At 50.8% G+C, this 20,191-nt stretch overlaps 1 protein-coding gene and 1 long non-coding RNA gene across 9 annotated transcripts in view; one reads left to right on the top strand and one right to left on the bottom strand.

Annotated features, from left to right (window-relative positions):
- The window catches only part of TAOK1 (TAO kinase 1), a 55,855-nt gene extending 52,274 nt beyond the window's left edge, over positions 1-3,581 (bottom strand). Inside the window, exon 1 of the mRNA XM_031591660.2 lies at positions 3,379-3,581. The gene's annotated coding sequence lies outside the window, so the exon portion shown is untranslated. The remainder of the gene's footprint in view (positions 1-3,378) is intronic.
- Positions 3,582-3,898: 317 nt separating this feature from the next.
- On the top strand, positions 3,899-19,623 carry LOC149915316 (uncharacterized). 8 transcript variants are annotated; one of them, XR_016459168.1, is made up of 7 exons: positions 3,899-3,966; positions 4,487-4,578; positions 4,895-5,010; positions 5,481-5,981; positions 6,488-6,544; positions 8,569-8,890; positions 9,118-12,310. It is a non-coding gene; the product is annotated as an uncharacterized LOC149915316 (long non-coding RNA). The 8 variants fall into 8 exon arrangements; XR_016459165.1 differs by having other exon boundaries at positions 5,481-5,522; positions 5,863-8,890; XR_016459166.1 differs by having other exon boundaries at positions 6,488-8,890.
- Positions 19,624-20,191: the final 568 nt, after the last annotated feature.

The raw sequence follows: 20,191 nt of genomic DNA, 5'->3' as shown, positions 1-20,191 counted from the left end.
GTGCTGCAGCTCTGCACAGCTGAGCTCCCTCTGGAACTTCACATGAGGGGATTAGTGGTTTTCTGACCCTCCATCCAATGAATTTTTTCTAGCCTCTTCTCAATGCAGAAATCAATGTATGATGAGCATCTCCTCAGCCCATTAGAGAACAACGAGAACAAAGAATCCCCAAACCCAGCTGCCATGTATTCTGGGAAAAGTGCCACCAACAGCCATCTATCTCCAAGCATTTCTCTGGTCAAACCGTGGCTCCATGGCTGCACAAACCCACCTCAGTGCTGGGGTTCTCCAGCACTCACCCGGCAGCACACCAACCCCCTGCAGCTCACCAAAATGGCACAACACCATTGGATGTTTCCTTGGGGCTGCTTTCTGCTGCTGAGGATGAAGGGGCTCGGGGCAGGGTCAAAGAGAAGAGTCACTGCTGTGACACACGTGGGGCAGCGGGTGGAGGATGGGCCATGCAACAGAATGGACCTCTGGGGCCTCGGGAGCCTGCTGAAAAGCATGGAGATGTGTTCTGCACTGAGCAGAGCGTTTTGTGGAAGGCAGAGGTCATGTTCACAAGTTACAGTAGGCAGGACGGCCAACCACCTCAGAAGCCATGAAGTCACCCCATACTGCTATAAAAGCTAGCCAAGGGATGACACCAAAGCCATCCACAGCCCTGCTGCCGGGCGCAGGAGAACCATGCAGTGCAGCTGTGCCTCTCATCCAGAGCTGAAGTGAAGCTTTACCCCTCTGACCACGTTTGAGTGAGGAAACACAACAAAAAGCCCCCTGACCCCACGGCATGCTTGAACAGCAGACAGCTGATGGCCACTGTAATGCAGAGGACAAGAGCCCGCATCACTGCTGGCAGCACCAACAGCCAGGGATCCTCAGGGCTCCTGGTGTGCGCTTCCACACCTTATGTGCGTTGTCAATGTGATCTTATTATGACCAGAAAACACTTGCATAATTGCTAAGATCGTATCCTAGAGGAGTTCCTAGAGGATATTTATCACAGCTCCTTTACCACTTCCTGGTTCATGGAGACCCAGGCCAACCCCGAACCTTTTATAGGACAAAATATTCTGTTAAATAAACCACAGGAGGAATATTTTGCAAATATTCTGTAGCCTCTACAAAGCAAGAAGGGAGGTACAGCCTCACAGAAAGGCGAGAGCAGCAGCACACCCAGTGTTCCTTTGCTAGACAAGAGAACTGGAAGGCAATGTATCTGAGGAACCACACAGGTTGTGCCCAGGTGGAACCCCACTGCTCTCAGCTACTCCAGAATCTTTAAAACCACTCTCTGAACTCTTTGCCACGTCTATTGTTCTCTACAACACATCCTGGTTACAGGAAATCCACCAGTAGGATGCATCTGAAGATGTAATTATTAGTGTGATATTTGCTTCTCTTCTGATTTCTTTCACCATGCACACAAACCTGGGCTGCCTCACAACACATCAAAAACACGTTACTGCAGTGACACGACCTGATGAATTGCATTGGATAAGGCAAAGATGGGAGCTGCACAAATGGAAACGTTATTTACATGGAAGTAAACGTTCAACATCCTCCAACCTCACCTACAGCAGAATCTAATGGGAGGACATGACAAGATAACTTCTTCCAGTAGCCCAACTTGAGGCCTAAGTCACCTTCTCTGTGTATAATTTTAACTCTGATCCTCTCCATGCAGCACTTAACATTAGCCCAGTTAAAGACAAAATAATAATAATAATAACAATCAAACTATCCAAAGATCTTTTACTTTAGATGGTTTTTCAACGAGATTAAATGTAATTTAAGCTGCTGTACCGGAATCATTTTCTCTTTAGCAGCACATCCTTGACACAGGAGGAGAACAACATCCCTCGAGTTCAAGGGATACATTGAGGTTCAAGTTCATCACTGTGTCTGAGTCAACAGACAAAGGGAAGAAGGTCCCACAAACAGCAAAGGAACCAGTAGAGGCAGGCAGGTGCTGTGGGGAATCCAATGGGAAGGCCCAACGGGGGCTGCTAAGGTTTGCCCTGAGATGCCAGCAGCAAAAACAGACACACTCCTACAGGAAGGGACAACAGAACCAAACGTGCGTGTGCTCCCAGCAGTCTGAAGAAACACGTATCTTAAAATCCTCCTTCCTGCAACAAAAGTTGTTATTTTGTAATCGCAGAACAGGAAAGCAAACCTTCACCAGTGTCAAAATACAGCCCTGTTTTCCACGGTATTTTCAGCACCACGGTGTGCCACCACGACTGGTATTTCTCAGGAGATCTGAGCCGTACCATTCAACATTACACGTACCACCAGGGATGGTATTTTGGGAACGTTTCATCCGAAGCACTCCAAGCCGATAACCTTTATCCAAACACACAAAACAAGAGCCACGTCCCACGCTCCAGAAATAGCCCTTAACAGTAAGGAATCAATAGCAGCCAAACCTTCAGGTAACATCTCAGCAATCCGCCCTTGCCACGCGGGGCCCTCAAACCTCACCAGGCAGAGGTGAAGGACGCGATGCGTTCAACTGGTTTATCACCACAGCCACACAGCCTGCCGAAATAACCGACACCGAGACAAACCAAGGGGAGTCCTGCAGGCCGACGCCGTTCTGTCATTTTTTTTTTCCCCCGGCCCCGCGGCTGACAACAACCATTTTACCGCGGCTTTCCTCGCACCGCGCCCAGCACAATGGTTCTCCTGCACCGCTCCGTATCTCCGCCGTTCACAAAGGTGAACCCGAAGGGCCCGGCGATGCTCGCGTTCTCCCCACGCGGGGTGCGGAGGGGCAGAGCCTGGGACGAGATGCTTTCATCTGACACGTTAAAACGCTCGGGGAACGCTATTTGGCTAACGGGATCGGCCGATAGGAGGGGGGGGGGTGATGGTGGGGGGGGGGGGGAACGAGTGGGAAAAAAAAAAAAAAGGTCTTTAAAATAGGTCACTTTCCTCCAAATCCCACAGCAGCGCCGCACAAAATGGTATTTACCCCCCTAGAAGTCATTTAATTAAAAAAAAAAAAAAAAGAAAGAAAGAAAGAAGGAAAAAAAAAAAAAAACCACCAAACAACCACCCAGCGGCGATCATCCAACAGCTCACTGCGGGAAGGCGGGGTGCGGGCAGGCCGCAGCGGGGCCGCATCGCCGCCTCCGAACCGAGCGGAGCGGATCCCCGGGCCGGCCCGCTGTCAGCCGGCAGCGCCATTTCTCCTCCTCCTCCCCCGCCGCCCTCCGCCGCTCGGGGCCGGGAGCAGCGCGGAGTCCTGCGGCAGTGCCGCAGAGCGCGGCGGGGGAGGGAGGCACCGGCCCCCCCCCGCCCCCCGTCCCCGTCCCCATCCTCCTCCCGCCCCTCCCCGCCGAGCCCCCCGCGCCGTGCCCGCCTTACCCTCCGCCGCAGCCGGGCTGGGAGCGCCGCTCGGCCCCCCGCGGAGGAGGAGAGGAGGAGGAGCGGGGCAAAGGGGCGGCGGCCCCGCGGGGGGAGGCGCCCCCGGAGGGGCGTCGGGTCCGGCCCCCCCCGGGTGCCCGGGCGCGGCGGGCACAAAGGCGTTGTGGCACGGCTCCTAAGATGGCAGGGCAGGCCGAGCCGCCTCCGGCACCGCCGCCGCCCGCCGCCGGGCCCCGCCGCCAGGCCGCGACGCGGTGCGGGAAGGCGGGCGGAGCCGGCCGTGCTCCGAGCGCGGCGGAGCGGGGGTCCGTCGGCCGCACCGCGCCGGGATGGCTGCCGCCCGCCGCCGCCTCCTCCTCCTCCTCCTCCCCTCAGCGCCGCCCGGGCTGCTCCGCCGCCGCTCCGCTCCGCGCTGCCCGCAGCCAGCGGCCCCCGCCCGCCCCTCTCGCGAGACTTCGCCGCCCTCCTCCCTCCCTCCTTCCTTCCCTCCCCGGGAGGAGCGGCGGGAGGAGGCCGGGGCGGGGCGGGGCCGCGCTGCGAGGGGGGGCGGCGTGAGGGGCGGCGAGGCCTCGAGTCCCTCGTGCCGAGGTGGAGCGGCGAGGGGGCGGCGGGGGGCTCGTGTCCGTCGGGGGGGGGCGGAACGGATCGCAGCTGGGTGGGGGTCGGTGGGAGTGGGGGAGTGTTTGGGGTCCTGGGGGGGAAGGGAGACGCAGGTGAGGAGATAAAGAGGGCAGGGATGTGGCGGGATGGGCGGTGGGTCACGCCTGCCAGCCGCAGCCCCAGGAGGTGGTGGTGGCAGCTGTCAGCTCGCCTTGGCCGCTGTGCACAACTGTTGGCCAACGCTGTGAGTCCGAGCTGCCCGCCCCGAGCCTCACCGTGTCTGCTTTATGGGCAGAAAGGGGGGAACAGCCACGCGCAGGGGGCACGCGGCCCCCCGAGCTGCCCTTTCCTGTTTGCCAGGCTCCAAACCCGCGGGTTTTGAAGCTGCTGGGTTGTGGAAGCTTGGTGTGCTTTGGGTGTCTGTGAACTAGAGGTAGCAGTTGGCTTCGTGAGGGGATTAATGATCGCCTCTCGTAGTCGTGTGTTTGTTTATTTGTTTTTACTATAGATTACAGCTGGAGGAATTCTAAACAGTCCGAGTCTCCTTGTGGTGGTGTTTCAGTGCATTGTGCTCCTGTCTGAACGGAGGAAACCGCTGAGGTCAGTCTCCCTTGTGTTTATAGCTGCTTTCCCTTTCAGAAGTATAGGGGCAAAGAATCATCAAAATAACAATTTTACTGACATCCTGTCAATGAATTAATAGAAACAATGGCATAAGACACACAGCTTGCAAAAGGCGTGCTTTTAGGTGTCACTTTCACCCTTAAATTCAGGGCTGTGTACCAAGGAAGTGTTCTCAGGTACCCCACAAACATTCGAGGTGTCTCCGGAATGAAATAATACAATTCTGCAAACCCAGGGTTACTGATGCTGCTGCAGTCAAGCAAAACAAACTTCCTTCTGTTGTCCTACACAGGTATTTTGTACCATCAGGAGGCCCTATTTACAGGATGATACTGGAGACCATTTATCTGACCTTCAGTACCTAAAGGGAGCCTACAAAGAGGAGGGAAATCAACTCCTTTGAGTTTTGTGAGTGACAGCAGGACAAGGGGAAATGGTTTTAAGTTGAGGGAGGTGAGATTTAGGTTGGACGTCAGGGGGAAATTCTTTACAGAGAGAGTGGTGAGGTGCTGGAACAGCTGCCCAGAGAGGCTGTGGATGCCCCGTCCATCCCTGGAGGTGTTCAAGGCCAGGTTGGATGGGGCCCTGGGCAGCCTGGTCTAGCATTAAATGAGGAGGTTGGTGGCCCTGCATGTGGCAGGGAGTTGGAGATTCGTGATCCTTGAGGTCCCTTCCAACCCTGGCCATTCTGTGATTCTGTGATTTGCTTTTATCTTTAAATGAGCAGACAGTTCTACTGGGGATTATTTAACCTGGGGTAGGGGAAACCTGAGGAGTGCTGAGAACAGAAGGTGACTGGACCAGTTGTGGACCTCATCTCGTGTTATACAAATGTGTCACACCGTGGTCTGATACTTTGCCTTCTCAAATCCCGCCAGGAAAAGCAAGACAAATGTGGATCGCTTCAAACATATGTTGTTGTAAGTATTGGGGAAGGCAAACTAAAGATTTATCTGATTATCTCAACCTTGAAGTTGGCAGCTATGACAGGAAACTTGGTTTTATTCATCTGCCAAAGATATTTGTAGCGTATCGTTTGACAAGTTAAAAGGCATTTTTGGAATGGCACAAAAATAAAGCCGTCCACTTCCTGAAACTGGTCTGTCTTTTAAAAAATACTATGGGTTTGGAGACGTGCTTCTGGGGAAGTGAGCGTGTAGTAGGAAACGTAACTATTTGTATTTTCAACAATAGCATTTAATATGAATCTATTCAGCATCGTCTGTAAGTTGTTTTCTTTTCTTGTGTTTCTTAAATTAGTGGGCATCGTTTGGTTTCCGCAGCCTAAGCGGAGCAGTAAGGAGTGATCTGCCCATGCAGTCAGAAAGTGGAATTAAGTTCTTCTGAATCCTGGTCTTGTACTTCCTCCTGCAGCCAAGGTGCCTTTAAAGCTCACAAATTATGAGGGTGACAGCTTGGGTTAGTGAGGTACACAGAGCTACCCTAACAGAGAGTTTGGGCCTCTGCTCCCTTTATTACGCACATAAAAAAGAGATAATGGTATCTCTAAGTAAAAAGCCTTGGGGTGTAGTGGTAGCTGCTGGAAAAAATGTGGATAATGCTTTGGTATTAAGTGTCAAGTGGTTTATTTAATGCAATAGATATGGGTTTGGTAAGTGCTCAGCGACCACTTCAAAAGTAAACAGTATTGCCTGCGTCCTACCAGTAGAGAAGAAGTCTACTGACATGGTTAAGTAGCAGGCCTATAAAAATGGCACTGTTTGTTATTGCCAGCTGAACTAGGCATGTCTTACAGGGCTTCCTAGGCCTGACCTATCAGGCATTCTTACTGCCTTGACAGCCAATTGCAGTGGGCATCTAGGATGCTATGTCAGCTTAGCTCAGTTTGCAAACTTACTGATGCAAATTTAGCTTTTCTTTTAAGGAACTAACCCAGTTTATGTACGCCTGCATCTTGGACCTGCACCAGTGTATCCATCAGGTACTGTATGCATGGTTAGCACCATCGGAAGGAGGTGCTGGGACATCAGTAAATAGAAATTACAAATTGCACGGCGGTTCAGCTGACAGGCAGAACTGGTTTCAGTGCATTGTTGCAGTGTGCTGCTGCAGACCTGGGCTGGGGGTAGACCCAGACAGCATTCCAGTGCAGACAGGACCTGTAAAGAGTGTGCATCAGCACTGCATGATATTGTAGGAGAGGAAGTAGTGAACAATGCCGTGTCCAACGGAAGCTGTGGCAAGAATTTATCCAAGGCTCATTGTAATTACTCAAGCTGGGAATTTGGCCAGTGCATTGGGGTTAACACCCCTACTTCTTTAGGAGTGTCATAGTTTATTTTTTTAAATGACTTTAAGTGATGAGAAGCTTGGCTGTCTGTCTCAGCAGAACAGCAACGCCTCTTGCAGTGTAAACTTCTTACAACACTGAGGAGCTGCTTCAGAACTAACTCAGAGTGATGGGGCCTGGCTCAGTAATCACTGCTAAATAAATACTCTCAGTAGATAAGAAAGATAAGAGTGTGATTAGGGCAGTTTCAGCTGCTATAATCACAGTCGTACCTTCCTTAGCCTTCAGTCCCCACTCTGCTCTACTCTGACCTTTCTTAAGAGAGCAAATGTAAATTTGAGAATAAATCATGTAAACCAAACCAATGAAATTTGGTTATTAATTATAATTGCAGTTGTGAATCACAGTTCTCTGCTTCCATCCTAGGAAGTTTGCCATCGTATAAGCAGAATGTAATTTACCCAAGTATATATATAGATTTTTTATAAAACTTTTATGGTTCTATTATGCGCTGATTTAGAAACCAACTTTCACCCTGTTCTCTGCTTGTAAAGATAAGCAGTTGTGTCTTTTAGCACATAAATAGTTGTGAAATGCACAAGTGAGGAACTGTTTTCTTTGATTTGCCCATCAAATGTGCCATCATTCCAGTAGTAGCTTAGCCCATTATCGTGGTTTACAGGGTTGTACAGGAAAAACATGCTCTAGAGAAAGGCTGGTCAGAATAGATGAGATAGCCTTACAAAAGCAGATCATAATAACCTGTATCAGGCAGTGTCCTGACAGTTTGTCATAATGACAGAAATGAAGCAATACCAACACTATTACATAACCACGTTTGTATTATAAGAAAACAATAATACTTCACTGTGCTCTTACCTTTTATCAGACAAATAGGATTGTTCTTTGCTGTCTGCGTCTGCTTGTCCCATGATTCAAGAGAGTAGTTGTGTCCATGAAGAAAAGGGGAAAGAGGCACAAGAGGAGGAAGTAGTTACCAAGGTCATGTGGGGAGCAGAGTCAGAGGAATGAGCAGAATCTCATCCTTCTGACTGTCCCACTCTGCCCTCTGGGCAACCAGACAGAAGTGGAAGGCTGGCTTGCCCTGTGACTCAACAGCTCTTCCTTCCTCAGCAGCACGCTGGGCAGTTACAAATAAGTGCCAGTGTGCCCCTTGCTTCTGTGTCAGGTTCCCAAGGGACTCTAGGTAGGCATGTCTACTGCTGGAGAAGGCCAGATGGAAGGATCTCTGCCATGCATTTCTTTGGGAGCGTTATTAGAACTTGGAAAGATTCTCTTTTCGCCAGATGTATGTTGCTTTCCTCTGATTTCTTTCATAAATTGTGTAACCTGGGGACACACAGAGCTTTTTACCCTTCTCTGTGACAGTCTAACTACAAGCCTGTGACGTGTGTGCCAAATGAACATAACTCTGAGATAAGTCTTGGGTGAATCCTGTAAGTTTCTCCTCGAGGGGAGCACTGCTGACCCGTGTAGCCTTGCACAGGTTTGCCCTGTGGCTCAGAATGGGATCAGGGCCATTTATTTGGGCTGAAAGTAAAACTGGGAGGCAGTTCTTCTGGAAGTTAATTTTGCAGCAGCAGAATTTGCCCAAATAAAAGCAAGTTTGGTGACTTTGGCCTGTTCCATAAAGTTCTGCCACAGTAAGAAGTAAGAATTACCTGGAGTTAAATGCACGCCTTCTCTTCCCATAGGCAGCTGATGGGACTGCACTGCTGGCAGTGTCTGTGTCCTTCCACCAGGTTCAGCATGAAGCCCTGCATCTTCATCTGAGCAGCACCTCCAGTTTTTGTCCTCGTGCTTCTCTGTATCCAACACCTGCGTGCTGTTTAGCTGGCTGTCAGTCATTGCCCTGTTGTGATGCAACTAATGCTAGCGTGCACTTCCAGAATACCAGTTCATTCTTGGCCTTGAGGAATAACTGATGGAAGGAAACAGCACAGAAAGAGACTCTGTCTTGGTTCTGGTCTCTGGATGGATGGATAAGGAGAAGCCTGTGGCACAGAGGGATGAAAGGTGACTAACAGTGTGAAACTTGTCCCAAGAAACTCATTATAATCATGCAATCTTCAGGTGGTTTTCTTTCTCTAAAAGAAGCCACCTTGTGTCAGTTGGCCCTCTGGCACTTGTTGCTCACCCTGTCTACTGGATAGAAGTATTAAACAATTATTTCTCTGCTTAGAAAGTTTAATACAATGTTGCAGCAGTGAGGCTACAACACTATTTTATTTTTTTTCCTTCAGTCATAGTTTTGTGTCCACCCTTACAAAACCTTCATGAACAAGCTCCGTTGAATTTTGCTGTGGCACTTTGAGATGTTGCTGGTGTCTGATCTAGTCCTGCTCCACAGCTTTCTTCCCCATAGCAGAGCTAGCAGAAGAATTTGTTCTGTGCCTGCTGACCCTGGTCCAGGGCAGCATCCCCCAGAAGAGCAGCTTTGCTGGAGGTGGTGATTTAAACCACGGAGCGTGTTTCCTAGGAGGACTCTTACTTTCCTAATTAGCATGCCTGCTTTGCCAGTGAGCTGCAATGAATGGTTCCCCCACTGACCCAGTGGATCCTGGTCTTGCATTTTACAAGTAAAACGACACATTCTGTGATGTTGTAAATGTACTCCTTGGAACTGATTCTCTTCATAATCTGTTGTGAAAATATGGCCCTGTCCCTCAACAGTTCTGCAGTCACCTCTCTGTGACACACTGTGTTTCACTCTGGAATAAAATTTTAGACCAGAAAAAGGGTTAGGCTGCATGCAGATTAACAAATCTGTTGCTGGTATCTCTGGCTACTGCAGCATGACTCACCCATCAGCGCCTGTCAGCGGCTGTGTGACCTCATTGGAAGCTTCAACATCTCCTGTGTGAAGGTAGCTTGTAATCCAGAGTGGGAATCCTAAATAGGTGGAGGGACCGTGGTGATGCACACAGCACGGCTCTGTAGAAATCAGATGTGCCTTCACCAGAAATCACCATAAAAATCCTAACGTGTTTCTGATGATCTTCAAATGCTAAGGCTGCCTTTCCCTTGCCTCTATTGAAAAGCACCTGTAGCTTTTCAAGACAGCGATAGACATCACTACTGATAGGAAAATATAGAAGTAGATAGGTCAGGGAGGAGAAGCTCCTTTATTTGCAAGGGCAAGGAGGAGCTGATGGCTCCTTTCTATTTATCACAGCTTCCATTGACGTGATGTACTGACAGAGGAACAACAGGGCTGCTGGCATGCAGTTGGAGGGAGACAGGTGAAAAAGCAGCAAGAGGATCTATAACGAAAGGAATGGATGGGTGAATTAAGTTGTGGTACCTGACACGTGTAGCTTAGATAAGTAGTGTGATGGTGAGACAGAAAATTGGGAGGCAGCAGTTTAGGCATCAGATGGTTCTTCTTCAGCTGGTGCTTGCTGGCTGAACACAGAGCTTGTGCTCATGGTCTGTGCCTTCTGCCATGGGCTGTTACACAGCTCCTCAGACAAGGATAGAGCTGGCACTGACTGAACACCAGCTCTGTTACCTAGCAAGTCTATTGTCTTGCCCTTTGCCTCAGGTGGATGGTAGTATTGTTTTTGCATTCCTTACATTTCTTTCCTGTGCCTGGGAATGTGGATTTTCTTGGTGAATATTCTGTTCCAAGAGGATTTGTTTCATGTTTTGGTGCTTCTTTAAGGAAGGTGTGGGTGGTCTTACAGTTGAGGCACACGTGGGATTTGCAAGGAGGGACTAGGCAGCATTTTGTGTCTTTTCCTGCAGGATTCCCTGCCACCAGGATCAGCCAGGTCCTGCTGCTGTGTGTTTCCAGCAGGCAATAAGCTCGTGTCTCTGCCCATTTTCTAGAACCAAGATGTGCAGTACATGCAAAGCACAGCTAGTCCTGGAAATGAGTCTCTGCAGCTCCTTGCATGGAGGCCAAGGTCTGATATTTTGAGATGAGCTTGCTTTCACTGTGTGATCTGATGGGTGTGAAGGGCAGGAGGTGGAGCGCCCATAGCAGTGCTGTCTGTGCTGCATCACCTGCAGGGTGTGATGGTTTAACTGTTTGTTTTTTTTGGTCAATATTTGAAGCTTCATTGCTTGATTTACATCTTGAGTAATTTTTTTTAGTATCTCGGAAGACTTTTCTTTCCAGTATGAAAGCTTACCGAGGGTTCCAGTGGCATCCTGCTCTTACCTCGGGCTCAGCCCTCACCACTGCTCTCCGTTTTCGCCATGAAATGGGCAGGCACCATTTGTGACTGTGCCAATATCCTGAGTCACACATTACCAGCTGGCTTTTGTGCTGCAGTTTCCTCTTCTCCCTTTACGACTGCACTCCCTAGAGGAGACCTGAACAATTGCACTTGTCAGCAGCAGCGCACCGTGTGCCGTGGCTGAGTGGCACCACTGCTGGATGACCTCTGGCTGTGAGTGGCCTCTGGTTTGATGCTGTGTGTCTGCTGCTTCCATACCACAGAACAGAACAGGTGAAGCTTCAAGTAGCATTTCCCATACTGCACTATGGAGATGGCAATATGAAGTCTTCACTAAATAATGATTGGGAAGGACTGATGACACCAGTGGTAAAGTAGAAGGTAGAAAGATAAATTGTGTTCAAAGGAGTGAACTAAAGGCAGAACTCTTCACTGGGCTTTTTGACCCAACTCGTCTTGACATTCAGTTGCTGGACTCATCTGAGCCTGCAGCAGTCCTGTTTTGTCCTGACCAAATAACAGTGTATTAAATGCCATTATTCTGTCTATGCCATTTCTGTGTATTCACAAAAAACAAGCTGATTTCTCACTAAACCCCTCCTAATGTACATTGCACAAAATTTTATTAGTTAAGATCAGCTGATTTCAGAAGGTTGTAACACACACAAACCATTAATGTTTGTCCAAGAGGAGTTAAAGCAGCTCATCCTGCGAGGCATTGAAGTCAATCAGGGCTTTGTTTGGAAGCGTTTGGGACAGTCTGTGCCATCAGTGGGTGGTGGTCCTGCAAAGGAGGGGAGATGTGTGCTGTGCTGACGCAGAACCAGGTGCTGGTTGCATCCACTGGGGGAAGGAGCAGCACGCCTTAGGAGCAGGGTGTGGGTTTTGGTGGAGAAGTCTTGCAGAGCCTCTAGAAGAAAGTCAGGGAGGGAAAAAGAAGACATGAGGTGGACTTTGAGCTGAGGGCATCCTGGTTCCTCTTACTGTGTGGGAAGCTTGTGGTGCTGATGTGTCTGTTTGAAGAGGGTTGGGAAGGCATGCGCTGTAGCTGGAGACAGCAGCAGTCCTGAGAGGAGTTTTCTGAGGAGGGACGACTGACAGCTGTTTAAAAACTCACATACATGTTTACTCACTTGCTCCTCCTTGATGTGTCTGACTCATCCATCCCTGCCTGAACATACCAGTTCCCATTTTTACTTTTCTCTCCTTTTGTTAACCTCATCTTTCCTATTCTTCAAGCTTCCTTTCGTATCTGGGTTTAATTCTGTTCAATCCAGTTGCTTTGGCTTCTGCTCTGCCTGGGCTTTGCACCTGCTACAGCCCCAGCAAACTTGGCAGCAACCCTTCGGCTCTGCAGAGAAAACAACTGTCTAGACCAGGAACCTTCTGCCTGCTGCCCTGGCCGTACCCCAGGCACTAATCTGCATCCAGAACAGCACGCTGTTGTGTGAGTGGTTCCTCTCTGCTCTCCCTTCTGCCTCTGCAGAATCCCACGTGCTGATTTCTCAGCAGGTGCTGGCCTAATGCATATTGATCTCCTGCACAGGTCTGTTGCAAAAGATGGATAAAATCTTTGTGGGCTCCTAATTGCACCTTTAGCCTCCTGGTGAGTAAGGCAGATGGGAGTGAGGGCTCCCACGGTATCAGAAGCACCTTCTGCAGACGTGGAAGCAGAGCAGGCTGGAGGAAAACAACACCAGGCCTCCACAGGGATCCCTGAGGAGTTCAGGAAGTAGTGCTGCTTATTCCTAAAATGATTAGAAGGAAAAATCTCGGTGTCAAGATTCTTGTGGCACAGAAAGGGCAGCGAGGCCTTAGTGCAAAGTCACATGCCGTTCCCATTCACAGCTAAAGCCCCGCTGCCCCAGGCAAACACAGAGCCTGTCAGCGTCCTGCAGCTCACCGTGCAGAGATGTGACCAAAATAGCTTCCCCACTTCACAGCACCACCAAAAATAGCTTGCAGGTCAGCTCCTTTCTTAAAGGTAGTGGTGATACGGGAGAGCACTCCTGCTGCCCTTCAGTGCAGGTAGAGCTGGGTACACAAGGGGAAAAGCTGCTCCCACCACCCTCAGGGCTTTAATCTGTTGTGTATGTGAGTCTGGCTGTGGAGAGGAACCTCAGCCAGGTTTGGCAGAGCCTGATTTGCAATGCTACAGGAATCAAATGTAGGTTAGGAGAGGTTTGCCTTGCCTGCAGCCGCCTGTGCTGCCGAGGGAGCTGCGCTGCAGCAGGCGGTGCTGGCAAGGATTTCCTTTGTGCTGCAGCTTTCATGTCTAGTGATTTTATGGGGCTGAAAGGGAGGGAGAAAGTGACAAAATGGTGAAAAACCTGAGGCCAGGTCATTGCTGTCAGATGGGGACGGAGTCCTGCAGCAGTCAGAGGTAACAGAACGGAACACGCTGATGCTGCTACCAGGAAGCTCGAGAGAAATGTGACTGAGTGATACAGTGCGCATGTGCCTTTGGAGAAAAGAGGCTATCTGTGAGCTCTAGCAGTGCTTTTCTCTGCCCAGCAACATCCCTGCTCCTTTCCTACGTTCTGCTTAAGCAGCTGTTCTGCATTTATGATCTGATCTTCACGCTGAGCCAGCGTCGCTGTAACGACGTTGTGGATGGAGGGCAGAGATCCACAGGTTCTCTTTGAGGAAGCACCATAAACAGGGTAATAGCACCCGAGTTCTGTTCCCTCAAACTAAAGGGAGAGAAAGTGAGCTGCCAATAAAAAAGAACGTTCTGTGGCAGATGTTTGTGATGGGGATGCTGGAGCCAGCAGAACCCTTGCAGCAGTGCAGCCCAGTGGTGCTGGAGGCTCCTCCAGACTGGAGGTGTGCTGGTGGTCTGCACGTCAGCAGAGCAGTCCCAGCAGTGTTCAGCATGGGCAAGGTGAGGGATGTTCACAGAGCCCCCGTCATCCACCAGCTAGCCAGAAGCAGCAGAAAAGCACACCGCAGGGCTGCTGTCTGTGGCTGCAACCTGCAGAACGCAGTGCTGTGCCTTGCGTTCTCCATCCTTCTAGGTACTGAACACATCCCTGTGCCTCTGGGGGTAACGAGGCTCCTGCTGACGTGTGAATGCTTTGCTTGGCAGCCTGGTGCAGCACATCACAGCTCAGATGGGTTCTCCCAGGCTGTGCGGCACGGAGCTAATACACGAAATGCAGGTGCAGTTAATGCACGCAGGGGGAGTGGGAGGCTGTGCTGGCTTTGTGTGTAGTGTTGTTTGGGGCTGTGGCCTCAATTCGTGCCCTGTGACACGTGGAGGTCTGGCTGCAGTTCTCTGTAGCTGTGTCCCTACCTCTGGTTTACGGCTTCTTAAAGCAAAGCACTGATAAAAACGAAGCACAAGATGGAAGCCAGCGTCCTCGAAGCGATTAATTTAAAAACAAAGACTGCTTCCCCATGATGATAAGCTGCTTGCTATGTATGGGGCGTGACCTAATAGTTCCTTAACTTCTTAGTTCACCTGTCCTGGGATGACCTCGCTCCCTCCTCAGTCTCTGTGCAGCCATCACCTAACAGCTGCGGTCTGCAAGGAGCAGCCTGCTGCTGATGTCAGCTGTCTCTGTTTTATGGTAGCTCTTTGCTCTCCCTGCGTTATAAAAGACATTTGTGATAGGGGAGAGAGGCACAAGAGAGTGAAAGCCACGCGCTGGGGCACGCAGTGGCCAAGGGACAGCTGGATCTGTTCCCTCAGCCCATTTGCAGTCTGTGATAGGGATAAGAGTGCAAGAAATGCCAGTGTGATGAGCCTGCTAGGGGACGTCGCTTCGGTGAGTGGTGTTCTGTATCAAAACCAGTTTGAATTGGGGGTTAGGAGTTGAGGTACTGCATGTGATCTTCTGATTTGTGCCTCACAGAAACCTAAATGTATTGGCTTTGGTCTTGCTGACCCAGCACCTGGGTTCATCAGCACACTTTTCCTGTTGTGTAGCTGCCCTCTGTTCTCCCACTCCAGCACTAGGTGTCCTCGAGGTGCAGCAGGACTTTGCCTTTTTTAGTATAATCCAAGGGCATGAACTCAAGGAACGTTTCCACATCAGGTTCCAGCTGATAGGAACGAGCCCAGGGGGTGTTTATAGCTCTTCAGCCCAACTTGCTCTTCCAGCATTGTGCTGCACTGTAAAGATTTATATTCACCTGCCTAGGAGGATAAGAGAGAGCGGTGGAGAGCCAGCTTGCGTTGTCGGTTGTGCTGGCTGGTTGTGGGAGCTCCTGCCGGGTCATTACCCAGACCTTTAGCACAGTCATTGTGAGCCCTGCAATCCAGCTCTGCCCGCAGCCTGCCCTGCCAGAGCTGCTCCCTGGGCTGCCCTGCCCAGCTTGCAAATGGAGCTCGTCACCCTCTGCTCCTTTGCAAATGAGTTGCGTAGGTCCTGGGAGGAGGAGGCAGCTCAGCGACTCGCCTGTCGCACCCCTCATAAAGTCTCCTCGCTGCTGAGGGCTTCTGAAATCATTTGCCACGTGAGCAGTGTGGGCATCAGATGTGCTTGTTTCCCTCAATGCTCACAACGGGAGGCCTTTTCCCAGGGGAAGGCAAGCCGTGGATGCGCCGGGCAGCCAGCTTGGCGTGTGGGTCGAATGCAGCTCTTAGCTCAGGCACAGCAGCACGGGCAGAATGCACCCAGACCGGCTGCGGTCTGATGGCACAGCTCTGCCCGCACCGCTGTCCTTTAGCTCAGTGTGGGCTGGGGTCCCACCTCACCTGTGCTGAGATGCCCCCAGCAAAGCATCCCTCGCAGCCGGCGCTGCTTGCCTGCATCTCGGTGCGTGGCAAACCCTCCCAAAGCAAACAGTGATTGCTGCTGTCTGCACTGACTCAGCTGCGCTGAAGGCAGCATTCGGAGCGAGCCGCGGCTCGGGGAAGGCTGTGGGGAAGAGCGGGTTCTGTGGCACGTGGAGGGGCAGGAAAGGCGCAGCGGTGGGCGATGCTTTATCGGAGCAGCCCACCCAGCTGCCGTTCGTCTCTCTGCAGCTGTAGACCTGTGGCTGTGAGCGCTGGGGGCTTTATCCCGAGGAGCCGAGAGAGGAACCTGGCTATCTTTAGGAAACAAGCACCCGCTCCGTGCCCCCTCTCAGGAAGCAGGGCCCCATTACAGCCTGCCATACGAGGGGCTCGCAGATAAGGAGGGGCAGGAAACCTGCCTGGCTTTGCTTCTTTAAGCAAATATTTCCCATAGCCTCAGCACCGTGAGTCAGCACTGCCGGAGCCCAGACTTGTTTGCAGCAGCAGCGAGGCGCTGTGGGAGGTGTGGGCTGTGGTGTCCTTTTGCCCAAACGCCATCGGGGATGTCAGCAGCTGAAATGGGGCTAACAGGGAGCAAAAGGCCAAATGGTAATTGCTTTGGGGTCATTTGTAGGGTAAGGAGCTTCCTAGGGAGTAAGGGAAGCAGAGCTTCGCAAAGAAGGTTTGCTTTATGTATTGTATTGTCTCAGGTCGCCGAGGAATCCATCCCAATGTGCTGGGATAAAAATAACAGCTTTCCCTTCAGGTGCTCGTGGACTCATTCTGTACCGACCTCAGCAGTCTGCAAGCCCCAAAAATACAGGAACAAACCAAACGCTGAGGTTTCTATTCAAGGCCTAGAAATGGAATAAGGAACATGAGCCGTGGGATATCCTGTGTCACTGCGGGCTGATCTCTGCAGGCAGGCAGAGGCTGCTCAGCCTGGAAGGGTCTCATGGCACAGGGAGGAAACATCAGAAACGCCATGGATTATTTTAGATCTGCAACCTCAGTTCTGCAAAGGTATTTATTTTGAAAATTCTGGTTTCCATAGCAATGTAGTGCCGTTCTCTCTCGTCTCCCTTCTATTACCCCGATCTTCCCAGCCATTAGATAAATTATCAGTGAAGCCAAGCTTAGCATTTTTTATCTGGAGTGATTTTTGGTATGTCGGTTCCTCAGTGAATCAGAGGCAGTTTGTCAGGGATTGCTCACATCCTTTCCCGGGGCAGACAGGAGCTCTGCTGCAGTCTGAGCAGTGTAATGCAGGGTGCTGCTGACTGGACCTGGTGTGTGAAGTGCTGGGCTGCTTTCCAGCTGAGTGGGGTCTCATGTCCAGGATTCAGGTTCAGCTCCAGGTGTGCAATCCCTGTTAGTGTAGTTTGCCTTTAAAGGAGACAGCTGAAGGAGAGCTTTTGAACTGCATCCCCACCTGGGGAGCTGTGCAGAGTAACTGCCCCGCAAAGCCTCGCTCTGTGATTCCGTCCTCACGAGGAGGGCAGCGAAGGAAACTATGTGGGAGAACAAGTATGGCACTGTGCACCAGATTCCAAGATAAGGAAGTAGGGCAAAAGATGAGGTCAGAGCGAGCTTCTTACCGTGTCTTGTGTCACATAATAACCAAAGCACCTCTTGTAAATTGGAGTGCAGATCCAGTAAGTTGGGGATGCAAGAAGCCCACAGTGAACCTGCTGTGCAGCTTGGCCTGCAAGTCACGGTTCTTCTCTGCCCCTCCTGATCCCCTCCCTGCCCAGGCACAGCCATGGCTCTCAGTCAGCTCATAGCTGCTCTCAGAAGATGGTGTTATTATGGGTAAGCACAGCCCCTCACTCCCTTGGAGCTTCCAGGTGTTGGGCACCTTGCAGGAATCTCCCCTAAGCCCTAAGAGGTAGACTCTGGGTTGTGCTCTGACAGTAATGGATAATCATCCTTCTGAAAGCTCAACTCGTGGATGTTAATATTTACTTTCAGCTGAATGATGCCCGTCCTGTGAGAACACCAATAACGCCTTGCTCCGAATGCCTGTGAACTCTGTGCTTTATGCAGAGCACTACGTGGTGGCTGCTTATCATTTCATTTGCTATTTGCCCGCCCTTCGTGTTCCAACAGCTGGAGATAAGGTGAACAGAAGTTGTCAGACTGCTGTCTCTGGGCTGTGCCTCCTGCAGTACCTTCCCTGCAGACTTTCTGCTTCACTTCCTCCCACTCTTTGATTTTGCTCCCAAAAAAGGCTCCTCTCAATCCCTACTCTTGTAGTCAACCACAGTTGTTCTGGACCACATCATGAACATAAGAACTCCAATAATCACCTGCCAGGTTTGTGTTCTGCCAGGGCCAGGCATGATTTAGGTTGAAGACCATGAGTCCAAGCACAACTATTGCAGCTCTTACATGCTAGATGCATACATACCCAATGCATATTTCTCTTTACAGAGCCCCTGCTTCAAAAGAAGTGCTCGGTATCCAAACACAATGAGAGCACCAAACCAATGACCAGCACCCACGTGACTGCTGTGTTGTATAACGAGATGAAAAGTCCTTGGGATTTGTGGATTGAGCTTTTCCCATTTCTCTTCCAGAGGTCAAAGTCCACCGCCAGCAGCAGCCTGTGTGCTCGGCTCCTAAAGGAGCACCATGGGTTTGTGCTGCTCTCTGTGGGCCCTGTGCTCATCCTATAAAGCAGCACTCCTTGGAAGTGCTCACCCCAACATCACCTGCTGCATCGTGGCTGTGTGCTGCTGACGTGTGGGCAGGGAGGATCCCAAGAGCTGGGATTTGTGGGGTCAGCTTTCCCACTATCTGCACCTGCAGTTACTGGGATGCTTCTCAGTGCTGAGCCTTAAGTAGGGGATGGACACAAAAAGTCCTTTTCTTTCCATGGATGAAGAGACCTTTTCCTTTCCACGGATGAATTTTCTAATTTCTAAAATGAATGTTCAGCTCACCCTGAACATTCAATGCAAATTAAATGTGGTGCCGTAAAAAGGCCTTCAAGAGGAAATAATTCTTAGAAATTATTCTTACAAATCATTGGAATAAGCTTTAAAGTTTAACTGCACCTTCACACGACTTCAAAACTCCCCTCACCTCCACGAGAACTTCCTCCTGATTTCCAAAGCAGCCAATTTATTCCTCGCTGCCCTCAGCTATGAATGGCATTCTCTGCACAGCCCTGCACTTCAGAGCTTTGGAAAATAACCTTTGGAGTTACAGAACTAGAAATGATGGCTGTGCTCAGTGTGGGAATGCTCAGCCATAGGAGTGGAGTTCCAAGGAAAATTTCCTCTTTCCTTTGCAGGACAGCCTATTGATCAGCGAGCAGCAGGGAGGAACCTCACTGCAGGCAGAGAGGTTTGCAAGTTTCCCATACAGCACATCCCAAACTGCTGCACAGTGCAGTGCTGAGCTGCGTGGTGTCGGCCTGATGGGAGAACACAGAGTGCTCCAGCAGTGGGCAATGCGAGAGCAGCTGTGAGCTGCACATCCCAGCACAGTGCACGGCGTGCTGGGACGCACGGTGCCCCCAGTGCATCTCTGTGCTGCAGCCCTGGCTGTGCAGCTCAGCCTGGAGGGCCCTGGGCTGTGAGCTCGTGGATTTTTATTTCTGTTTTCATCTGTTTTTGCCTGCTTTGGACGGTTAATGGAATGCACACCCAACGTGGTGCTTCTAAGGAGAGAAACAGTTGCTTCATCTTCGTGTACAGACAGCCCTCTGCCCTTTGCATTTAGATTTCTGGTGTCTCTGTGTGTGGAGTTGATTTGTCCATAATTGTTTGCTTTCTCCAGAGTCCTTTGAAGCGTCTGTCTTCAAACCAGTCCCTTATATTAAAAATAAACGCTTCCAAGCCACCAATAAAACGTGAGCTGTGATTAAAGCCTGACTCCTTGCTTCGGGAGCCATCTCCTAAGTGATGGGAGGGCACCAAGTCAGCACAGCACGAAGAGTTTTGCCTGGTGTGTGGGGAGGTTGGGCAGGAGGATAACCCTGTGCTGCAGCCAGGCGTGGGGAGGGCTGTGTGCGATGCAGGATGGGGCTGAAGGGGCTCTCGGGCAGCTTTTTCTTTTTGCTTTATTGAAATACTGAGTATTTATATGGGGTGTTCTGTGCCAGCCCTGAGGAGGTAAGAGGTGGTGTTTGAGGACGGTCTGTGCACTCTGTGCACTCTTTTGGAGGACGTTACGATGGGCTTTAATTCTGTCACCCCGTTTTCTTGCCTCTATTTGCACACTGAGCACTGCCTGCTTTCCATCTGACCCAGCCAAAACGTGAGCTCGCTTTTAGGTCTCTCCATCCCAAGCGTGTCCTTCTGGGGACTCCCCATCCCTCTGCCCTGCTAATGGATCACCCCACTTCCCCACCCCAAATCCCACCGCCCCGTCGGGTGTCCATGAAGACGCGGAGGGCAGCGT

This window comes from Phasianus colchicus, chromosome 21 (genome assembly GCF_987193195.1).
Source record: "Phasianus colchicus chromosome 21, bPhaCol1.hap1.1, whole genome shotgun sequence".
In the NCBI taxonomy this organism is placed as follows: Eukaryota; Metazoa; Chordata; class Aves; order Galliformes; family Phasianidae; genus Phasianus; species Phasianus colchicus.
The sequence above is the reverse complement of the archived record's forward strand: the minus strand, read 5'-3'. Positions and strand labels throughout refer to the sequence as shown.